At 47.2% G+C, this 11,327-nt stretch overlaps 1 long non-coding RNA gene across 1 annotated transcript in view; it reads right to left on the bottom strand.

Annotated features, from left to right (window-relative positions):
• Positions 1 to 7,137: 7,137 nt before the first annotated feature.
• Positions 7,138 to 11,327, bottom strand: part of LOC147571826 (uncharacterized) — a 114,444-nt gene continuing 110,254 nt past the window's right edge. The window contains exons 7-8 of the long non-coding RNA XR_015247071.1: positions 10,436 to 10,512; positions 7,138 to 7,662 (exon numbers count right to left, since the gene is read on the bottom strand). This is a non-coding gene — a long non-coding RNA (uncharacterized LOC147571826). The remainder of the gene's footprint in view (positions 7,663 to 10,435; positions 10,513 to 11,327) is intronic.

Below are 11,327 nucleotides of genomic sequence, written 5' to 3'. Positions count from 1 at the left end.
AAGCAGGCTCCAGGCTCCGAGCTGTCAGCACAGAGCCCGACTCGGGGCTCGAACTTGAGGAGCGGGAGATCATGACCTGAGCCCAAGCGGGAGGCTCAACCGACCGAACCAGCCAGGCGCCCCTGTGCTGACTAGGCTATCGCAAGTATCAGGGTACAGAGATGTATAAAGCTCAGAGCCTGAAGGTGGCTTGCTGAAAAACCTTTGACAAGTGGCAGGTGGGCGGGGTGCGGGAAGCCCCGTTTCACAGCAACTGTCAGTGTCTGGGGGAGAACACACTTACCAGGGCTGATCGCATTATTCGATTTTCATTCGCTCTCAACCCGCGCTTGGATGCCATCTCAACTGTCCTGGAACAGCCCCCCGGGATCAGCGTGTGCATTGGACTTTTGCTTACATCAGCCCCGGGACTAAAAGCCGTATGTTTCAGAGCAGTTAGAGAAAAGTCTCTGAACAGAAAACTTCAAACGTCGAGCCAGAGGCTGTTTTTTGTAACACTGATGAAATTTCATCTTCAGGGTTCTTTGCTCACACGTGCTCCTTCTAAATATATGTATCTTTGCATAGCTAATTTTGTATTTCGAATTTTGTATGCTGGTTTGTTTTTTTTTTTTTGTTTTCTGTTTTTTTTTTAAAGAGACCAGCCTAAACTGTATCAGCTTGAGACGCTCTCCCTGTTTGATCTTGTCAGTGTTTCTTTTTTTTTCCTTTAGGGCCCACAGCAGACTGTAAAGTACCTTAGCCACTGTTCTTTCCCGTGAAACGCCAGATCTTGCTCAAACATGGACTCTGGCTCCGTAGGTGAGGGCGCGGGGTCTGAGACTTCGTTTCTAACAAGCCCCAAGCGATGCCAATGCCCACGTGGACCACACATTATTGTAGCAAGTTCTTCCAACAGGGTCTACACAGAATCACCCCGTAGGTCCAGCAGAGTTTTTCCTTGGACAGACACCCTGTGTGAGCTTACTACCTCTCTTGCTGCTGTGTGCGGCTAACTACCAGCGTTGTGTTCCATCCTGTCTCGTGCTAACCCTGTCTTCACCGCCTTCCAACCCAACCGGATCAGATTCCCAGGTTCCCTCTTCCGTGGAGGCCACTTGGTTAGAGTCAGACCTGATACTAAATCATGACTGGGTCAGGGCGCTTGTGAAAACAACAGATCTCACTTCACGCGGCGAAAGCAGAGAAGAACCGATTATAGGGCACGAAGTACCTTACAGAAGTCCTAGGCGGTGAGCATAGATGTATTCTAACACGAACAACGAAGCCAGGGGACATGAACGATTTCTCTTCTGGAGACCCTGCGGTTCAGCTGTCTACCACTCGGGGTTTATGATGCTAGAGACCAGAAGGCAAGTCAGTCCTCAGATCCTGGAGAACCGAACACGCTTAACCACCGCGCGTGTCAAAAGCTGCGATTTCCCTGCCTCGGCTGACACCTCAACTGGTCCGGTACAGAAGCTGGGCGGCACAGGAGCCCCAAAATGTAGCGTTTTGCTTCCTACACGGGACGGGAAGACAGGCTCGAAGGGGATTCGAGTGGATGTTGAATGGGCCAGTCTGCAGAAGCTGGACACTCAACCAATGTTCTAGAATAAATGAATGGATGTAGTCTGATTTCCTTTGTTCACTCGTGGCTCCTGATCTCCATGATAACATCACCTGACACGGGCCTTCGACTTACTCCGCGCTCACTCTGGCTCTACCCCCACGTGACTATTCATCTCTAAACTCCATCACCCACAGACGACGGTGTCCGGGTCCCTTTAGTTCAAACTCTCGGGAGAGAGAAAGGGTTTCCATTGGCCAGTAAGTCCGTTCTTCCTGGGTCACGTGCCGATCTCACCTTTGCTATTACAGAGGTGGAAATGGTAAAAATCCCATATCCTCAACCTGCCTTTTCTCCTGGGAAGGGGAATTTCCGAAAGAAAAGGACTTTGAAGTACCAAAGTTACCCTGGAGGCTGTCAGCTATAATATCTGAGCTCAGTTTTAAAGGAAGATTAGGGATTCTCAGAATGGACAAAGGAGAAGACCTTTAGAGGCCCCGCAGACAGGCACAAAGGCACAGAGCCTTGAACTAGCTCATCAAGCATTTTATGATGAACCGGGTCTTTTTTTTTCCCCCACTGAATTCCAAATATCTTTGCTAATATTTGCCTTTCCCAAAACTTTCAAAGCAAATATTGGCTCTCTTTCCACAGCGTACACTGAACTTAAAAAAAAAAAAAAAAAAGGTAACTCTTATCTCTACCCTGTTCCCTTCATCTTTCTACTTCTTCATAAGCCTCTGACAATTCGGAGGCACATTATATAACCTCATTAAGAGTTTCTCCATTAGGGGCGCCTGGCTGGCTCAGGGGGTGGGGCGTGCAACTCTTGATCTTGGGATCATGAGTCCGAGCCCCACACTGGGGGTAGAGTTTACCTATAAAAATAAAAAAATAAAATAAGAGAAGGTTTAAAAAAAAAAAGTGTCTCCATCTATAACATGGGGACCCCTGAACCTACTTCTAGGTTATCATGAGAAGCAAATCGAATGAGGCATGTGAAAATACACATCGAACCCTAACACTCCTGCATCGATGGCAGTGATGGAAATGGTGAGAGTGGCTCTAGCCCAGACTTTTCCAATGCCTCTTGACATTTCCCGGTTACTCCCTGTGTGTCCCTCAGGCAGCAAAGGATGCGAGGCAGGATGTGGCTCTAAGGAGCATCATGGCTTCCACCTGTGCTGGCTCAGCGGGTCTGCTACAAAGCTTGGCCCAGATGCCAGCGTCTTCACCTCTCAGCCCTCAGTGGGGCCTCGTGCCCACTCAGCCCTTATTCCTGGGACGGCCGCAGCTGCTCACCACAGTCTAGGCTAAGCTGGGGCCAGCACACGTGCTTTGGGCTGCTACTGAGACTCAAGGACAGTTAAAGCTGGAAGGACCTTACATGCTCTAACCTTGCCCAAACTCCATCCTGTCCGTTCCCAGACAACGGCACCAGCAGTTAGTTACTCAAGCCAAAACTCTGATATCTGTCTTTCTTTGCCCATCTTCCCCATGCCCATCAGCAAGTTCTTTTAGCTCTGCCTACAAAGTATATCCCAAATATAATCACTTATTGAAAACTCCATTGCTGCCCCCTAGTTCAAGTCAAGCTGTCATCTTGCCTGCACTGTTGCAATGCCCCCCAAACTAGTCTCCGTTGACCCCCTTGCGCGGTAATCCATTCTTGGGAGAGGCTAGGGTGGCCGTCTTTTTTTTTTTTTAATTTTTTTTTGTAACGTTTATTTATTTTTGAGACAGAGAGAGACAGAGCATGAATGGGGGAGGGGCAGAGAGAGAGGGAGACACAGAACCGGAACCAGGCTCCAGGCTCTGAGCCATCAGCCCAGAGCCCGACGCGGGGCTCGAACTCACGGAACGTGAGATCTCGACCTGAGCTGAAGTCAGACGCTTAACCAACTGAGCCACCCAAGCACCCCTAGGGTGGCCTTCTTAAAACAAAACCAGCTCAGAGAGTCCTTCTGCTTAGAACTCTGCCATGGCATTCTATGGTACTTAGGTCAAAATCCATGATCTTTTCCATGGTGGACCCTTCCTCTCTTTCTGGTATCCCTCTTTTTCCCCACCTTCCAACCACATTGTCTTCTTCTGTTTCTCAAACAGGCAGAGCTCGTTACAGCCTCAGGCCTTTGCACTTTGCACTTTGAACTTTTTTTTGCTCCAGCTTGCACAGGGTGGGTACTCACTAGGGGTTTGGGATGGATGGATGGATAGATGGATGGATGGATGGATGGATGGATGAATGGGTGGATGGTTGGAAAATAAAGTGATATCTTATAACCTCTATGGTTTTGTTCTCACAAATAGCACTATTTGTGGACTGGAAGCTTTGAGGAACTTGGATCAATAAAGTCAAGGGAAGTCAGAGGATTGGGGAATCCAATTTTTAACAATGTTGAGAACGAGAGGCCAGATGTCAGGCAGCTTCTCATTTGGCCTGGCAGTTATGGGGAAGATACTGAGATCTTTCCAACCAGAAACCAGAACCTGCCCTGAAGGAAAGAATTTGTTAAAGCCAAGGTAAGTCAAGACAGGCTCGAGGGCATGGACTTTCTCCCCAAACAGCACTTCTGTTTCCTCGTAATAAACCATTAGATTGTAGCCCTGACAATGACGGAAATTCAGAGCCTCTAAGAAGCCATTATTCACCTTCCAATAAAATAAGTAGAAAACACTGATGTCATTCTCAGTTGCAGAAAGCAGATCGGAAAGAAGGATCATCTTGAATTGGAGCTTTTACACTTTGTTATTTCTTTCTCTTTCCTTAAGTATAACTTATTTCAAACTAGAACATTTAACTGCCTTCTAGCAACACCTTGAGGCAGGTCACAGACCAGAGAGAACAGTCCTGGATCATAGCAATTATTGGCTTCTGCAAAACCTAACCAAGATCTCACATGTTCTCACCCCCACTCCCTCCCGCTATCTCTCCCCAAATTACAGTGAATCTTGAAGTTGATATGAGATCTTCAGGATGGGGTATCAGAGGGGCCCTTCAAATGGCAAAGCACCAGAGTTCTCTATTACCAAATCAACTTCCTTTTTCTCCTTTCGAGAAGCACATTCTTCTTTAACTTCTTAGAGTGGAATGAGAAATTTAGAGCGCAAAGGAAAACTGAGTAGGCTTTGAATCCCTAACTCCACTACTGTCCAGCTGTGTGACCTTGGAAGAGCTAATTTCCTTCCAAGGAATCATGTGTGGGAGAAGGAAAACAGCAGGGCTAGGAGGAAGAAATATGAGAGACCATATGTAAGGGCACATAACACGGTTCATGGCATGTAGCAGGTGCTTAAGAATATATCCTTCCTTCCCTCCACCCTAATACTAAGTATTCCTTTCAAAACCCAAGCACAAGCCCAGATGTATGCTCAGGTATACAAGAATAGGTGATAGATTATATAACTTCTCTTTGCCTTAATCTCCCTTCTGTAATAATACAACTGTCTACATAGGATTATTGTAAGCATCCAGATGAGTTATATGTGACATACTTATAACAGTGCCCAGATCGTAGCAAGTCCCTTATAAGTGTGAGTTAGGGTTACAGGACAACCTCACTTTATTGAAATGCCCACCTGTTCTGTTGTCTGTCTTTCACTTGGATCACGATTATTCTTCTGTAGCCCAGGGGCCTCAGCACACACTTGGGGTAAGGTAAAGTCTTTTCTGGGTAGGGCTTAATGATGCTGGGAACAGCCAATCTAGTGATGGAAGTCAAGTTCAAAGTGGAAAGGAGCAGGAATGCCCTTTTCTCAGTAGGTCTTGGGCTTTCTTGGAACTGGATTTCAGGGAGTCTAGAAGTCTGAGCTGTGCTCCTAAATTATTATCACAAAAAATAGGTGTGGGGCAAGGATTAATGGGGCCCCAGAGTCTCAGACAAGCATGCCAAATTTTACCATTCAGGTTACCTAGCTTTGGGTTGTTCTCTGCCTGTATCCTTCTTGTTATTTTTCAGCTAGCCAGGGTAAATGGCTCCTGTCTTAAATACCAGCTCCATTCTGCAGGCAGAAGTTGCTTTATTAGCTGAGAACTGAGAAAAAGTCTGAGGCTGCATCTGGGTTCACCAGGAAACACGGCCAGAATTGACTGGCATCATCAGCCAGGTGTAAAAGATCAGAGAGGGGAACACATGGGTCCACTGGCCTGGTCTTCTTTGGTCTGGGTAGTCCTGCTTCAGGGCCCTGCCTCAACCCTCCTGCAGCATCAGAAGCGAAGAAGCCGCCAAACAAACAAAACAATTCATGTGACTCAGCCTGACCTGATAGGGGCCCGTCTCTCCATCAAAGAATAGTTCTATCATGTTTTTCAAATTAATCTTCTCAACCAATGCATGACGGATCCAGTCACTAAGACTGGAAGAGTAACCGATATTCTTTCACACCACAGTCTCTGCGTGTACCTCTGCATTCAGACCAAAGTACCAGGGAAAGTGTCCCGGGAAGAACCCAGGATGTCACATTCTTGGCTTTTATGTTTTAAAGAGCCACAAGGCGGGGCTCAATCGGAGAGACGGAGCACTCAGTAGGAGCATGCACTTCGGGCTGGCTGGCTTCAGACAGTGCTGGCCCTGCCACTGGACCCACACGTGGGCAAGTCACTTAACCTCTCCATGCCTCGATTTGTTCAGACATCAGGTGTGTAAGAACCAGAGTACTTCCCTCAGAGAGTCGTGACCATCATATTAAATACATAAAACACTTGGAATAGTGCCTAGTACATCAATGACAGCTACCGTTATTTTGGGGAATGTAAGCTAAAAGCACTTTTCCTTGTCTGCCACAACTTGACTAAAAAACATGACTGAAAAAGAAGAAAAATATTCGAGAAGCTATACCAGGGCTAGATACTGACAGAATATTAGAAAGAGAGGGCCTCATCCGATCCTGTCGCCCTCCCCCATCTGGAGTCAGCACCAAGGATGAGCAAGAGGTTTCCAATAGAACATCTCGGAAAGACTTGTGGTCCCTTCCGGACACTGGTGCTCTCTCCCCAAGTGGGTACCCAAGAAAGGAAGTGTGTCCCCAGAGTCGATCTCCCCCGTTGAGCCAGTGTGGGGCAGGACTAGGCTGGGAGAGGGCCCAAGAGCCCCCTCGGTTTTCCCACAGCCCACGGGAAGTGGAGGGAACAACCCATCCTAATCTTTCCTAGGAACCCACAAAGGGCGAAGCAGGGACGGAAGACAGAGTCCTCTGGCCTGCACGGCCCTCACACTCAGAACAAAGAGATGAGCGTCGGCCATCACCAGACCGTAGACAGTTCGTCAACGCTGATTTGTGAGACTTGTGAGTCGCAACCTGGGAGGCTGGAGGCTGGCATTTGAAGGGCTGTTCCGTTTGGTTTAGTACGGTATACATCGACACTCAATGTGCAAAATGTGGCGTTCCAGCATGGGTGACTTCTACATGGTGACAACGGTCACTCACGGGAGAAGGCTCCTTCACATCTTTCTCTGCACCACTGAACGGCTGTTTCATTCTGGCCCCCCACCCCTCCACCCACACCCCTTCTTTTTCATGATCTAATTTCCCAAAGGCAACAACCAGTGCCCTCCCGCCTCCCCTACGGCACTTGCTCCTGGGCTCAGAACCCTGTGCGTCTATTTCATGGGTCAGGAAGTGGCCCGGTTAAGACGTGACGCCTGTGAACAGCGTGGTCCCGGCCTCTCACATGCCTGTTCATCTCTCACCCTCCACACAGGAGATGGGACACAGGAGGGTGAGGGAAAGAAAGCTTGCCACCAACTTCGGTGTTCCCACCACCAGCTGCGTGCTCTGGAACCACTTTGTTTATCTGTGACATAAACGTATCGGACCTCATTGTAGCCAAGCTTCTTGGGAGCTCTAAGAGTCCCTGACTTATTGTCATCCACTCAGCTGCCACTTTACCTGCCCTACGTTGCCCTTGGTCTCCTCTCCCTTTGACTCCTGCTCGTCTGTGCACTTGGCACTGGGAGTGACCCACGGCCCATCCCTGAGAAAGCATTTTGCCAAACTAGACTCAGAAGAAGAGCTCCTGCCGGCTGCTGCCACCTCCCGCCGTCTCCCGCCGTCTCCTGGTGCCAATCAGCCATGACCACGACATTTGCAGAAGGACATTTTTAGAAGGAGCCCTGTGCAGAGGGATAGGATTGCATAATCACTCCGTTTTAATGAAGGAGTGGAGGGGGGGGGGAGGTGGAGAAGCAAGGAGATCTTGGCACAGACACAAGGTTTTAATGAATTGTTGAAGTCAGAACTCTCGGTGTGGAGATTCGAGACAAGATACAGGGCCTGGCAAATTTCTCATTTGCCATGGAAATACGTATGGGAGCACTGGTGCCCAAACAAGATTGTTTTGACTGAATCAACTAGACAGTTAAGTTAGACAGCTGGTCAATTCAATTGACTATTTACTTGTATGGGCTTTTTTTTTTTTTTTTTAAATCTAACTCATTTATCCACTGACTGGCTGGTTATTTTCCTAGATTGGTTGAGTAAACAAGTATATAGGTATCTTTCAAAGGTCTGTTCAAATGTCCTTGTCACTCTGGTTCCAACAGTTAAAAGCGGAAGCCCATGGAACTCTCTCCTGAAAACTCATAACACTGTCTAAGTACCTCCCTTGTCACCTATCATTTCTCCCTTGGACTATGTCCCCCTTCTCAGTCCACAAGCTCCTCAACAGCAAGATCCATGCCTGATTCATATCTGTCCCCTTGACAGTGATGTTTTAATGCCAAGAACATGGTCCACATTTAATAAATGTTTATGAATGAATGAGCACGTAGAAAGTACCACGTTGGCATAGTGTGAATCTCTTTAGAAAAGTCTTGGGTGCTTATTCCTTTATTCCTGGGTAATTATTCCTTTACTCAACAATAAATACTGAGAAATTACGAGGTGCCAGCTACTTTTCTAGGTACTGGGAAAACAAGCGATAGATAAGAGACAAGAGCCCCGCCCCTTGGGCTCACAGGGCACTCAACTGATATTTTTTTTTTTTTTTTAATGTTTACTTATTTTTGACAGGGAGAGAGAGACAGAGCATGAGCGGGGAGGACCAGAGAGAGAGGGAGACACAGAATCCCAAACAGGCTCCAGGCTCCCAGCTGTCAGCACAGAGCCCGACGCGGGGCTCGAACTCATGGACCGCGAGATCGTGACCTGAGCCGAAATCCGATGCTCAACCTACCGAGCCACCCAGGCGCCCCTCAACTGATTATTCTTAAACATCAATACCCCTGAAAGGAAGGTCAGGAGGTCTCTGGGAAGACAAAGAGTGTATCACGGGGCACCGGTTTGGGATTCCAGCAAACACAAGGACTCTGATGCCTGAACTTGGGTGGCAGTGCTAATGGCTACGATTTAGTAGAGACCAGTTCTGTGTCAGGCACTGTGCCTGATGCTCCCCAGGCGTATGGCCTTTCGTCGTCAAGCTAACCATGGCAGGAGCAGGAAGCCAAGGCTTGGAGAACTTGCACAACTTGCTTTTGGACTCCGTGTACAGATGAAGGAGGGAGAATTTGAGTGTCTCACAAATGTCCAAAAATGGCTTAACTCTGGGGCGCTGGGGTGGCTCAGTCGTGGTTCAAGGGTTCGAGCCCCGCGTCATCGGGCTCTGCGTTGACAGTGCGGAGACCTGCTTGGGATTCTCAGTCTCTCCCTCTCTCCCTACCCTTCCTCTGCTTATGCAGGCACACTCTCTTTCTCTGTCAAGAATAAATAAGTGAATTAAAAAAAAAAAAAAACATTTAAAAAGTGGTTTAACTCTAAAACTCGGAAAGAAAAATGCTAGGTATTACTGTGGTGATTAACGGACGTTTGTAGGATTTTTATTTTTATCTTCTCTCGGTTTTCAGTTTAAAAAATTACCCTTAAGGAACATGTATTAATTTGAAAATTTAAACATAAGCATTAGAGAAAAGTTTTAGCGGTAATGTGGTGATGCTTCTGATAGGGCTCATACAGTAAACTGCAATTTCTTTTTTTAAATTTTTTTTTTTTTTAATTTTTTTTTTTCAACGTTTATTTATTTTTGGGACAGAGAGAGACAGAGCATGAACGGGGGAGGGGCAGAGAGAGAGGGAGACACAGAATTGGAAACAGGCTCCAAGATCCGAGCCATCAGCCCAGAGCCTGACGCGGGGCTCGAACTCCCGGACCGCGAGATCGTGACCTGGCTGAAGTCGGACGCTTAACCGACTGCGCCACCCAGGCGCCCCTTAAATTTTTTAATAAAAAAATTTTTGATAGAATTTATTGTCAAATTGGCTCACATTCAGTGTGTAAAGTGTGCTCTTGGTTTTTGGGGTAGATTCCCGTGGTTCATCACTTACACACAACACCCAGTGCTCATCAATGGAAGTCTACTTGGCAATGAGAAAGAATGAAATCATGCCATGCTGCCGCCATTTGCGGCAACGTGGATGGACCTGGAAAGTACGATGCTGAGTGAAAAAAGTCAGTCAGAGAAGACAGGTATCACATGCTTTTTCACTCATACGTGGATCTTGAGTAAATAGCAATTTCTAAGGAAAGTTCTGGAAATGGGTGAGTTAGTCCCTAGACTGTATGAGTTAGAGCTCACCACGGGACACCAATCCTCTGGATGTTGGACAAATGTAAGTCTCGTTTTTTTAAGTCGTATCTTGAATATTTTCCCCCAAGGAGACCAAGGACAAGAAAAGGGCTAGCCACCTACTCAGAGTGATAGAAGCAATGCAGGAATGGGGTTTAGGAAGAGAAGAAACAAAAATTAAGATTAGACCTAATTTCTGGTCCAACGTTCTAGAGAACAAGCATGGTGCCTTAGGAAGAGCACAAAGTGACACAGTCCTGGGACTCAGTTTTCTCATCTATATGATGGGAATAACAGCACTCTATTGCTTAGAATGAAAAAAGTACCTGCAGTGCCTGGTCCTATTCCTGGCTCATCTTGGGCACCCCTTCTATTCTTTTATTCCAAGCCAGCGTGGACATACCTGCAATAAAGAACAATAATATTCACAACCCACTTCTCATACCTTCCTGATTCTTTTGTGGAAATCGCTTCTGGGGGTTAAAAAAAATAGGGGATGCCTGGCTGGCTCAGTGGGTTAAGTGTCTGACTCCTGATCTCAGCTTGTCTTGATCTTAAGGTGGTTTCAAGCCCCGCACTGGGCTCCACACTGGGCGTGCAGCCTACTTTGAAAAAAGATAGGGGAGGCTTCTGGGGAAAACTGTCCCAGCACCAGAAAGATCCCATCCTTTAGAACAAAGAGAAGTGACAGCAGCACTTTCTCTTCCAAGGTAAAAATACAAGTGCCTTCGGTGTGACACATCCTGCACTCCAGACTTTGCAAAGTGGCTTTTATGAAGAATTTCCGGAAAAAAAAAAAATAAATAAAGCCACTCATTCCTTTGACTCTAAAAGATGAAACTTAACGGTGTTTTACAGGTTCCAAAGAGTCCCATTTCTGCTCTGGCATTCTGCCCATCTCTTTAAATTTTTTTTTTTCAACGTTTATTTATTTTTGGGACAGAGAGAGACAGAGCATGAATGGGGGAGGGGCAGAGAGAGAGGGAGACACAGAATCGGAAACAGGCTCCAGGCTCTGAGCCATCAGCCCAGAGCCCGACGCGGGGCTCGAACTCACGGACCGCGAGATCGTGACCTGGCTGAAGTCGGACGCTTAACCGACTGCGCCACCCAGGCGCCCCTGCCCATCTCTTTAGAAAATATAAGTGCCTGTGCAAGGTTTTGAGGAACATCTCTCCCCTAACCTCTCTGTGAGGTTCTGTGATGCTCCGTAAAAGA

This window comes from Puma concolor, chromosome F2 (genome assembly GCF_028749965.1).
Source record: "Puma concolor isolate L17-30 chromosome F2, mPumCon1.1.hap2, whole genome shotgun sequence".
Classification (NCBI taxonomy): Eukaryota; Metazoa; Chordata; class Mammalia; order Carnivora; family Felidae; genus Puma; species Puma concolor.
This window is presented reverse-complemented; position numbering and strand designations above follow the sequence as displayed.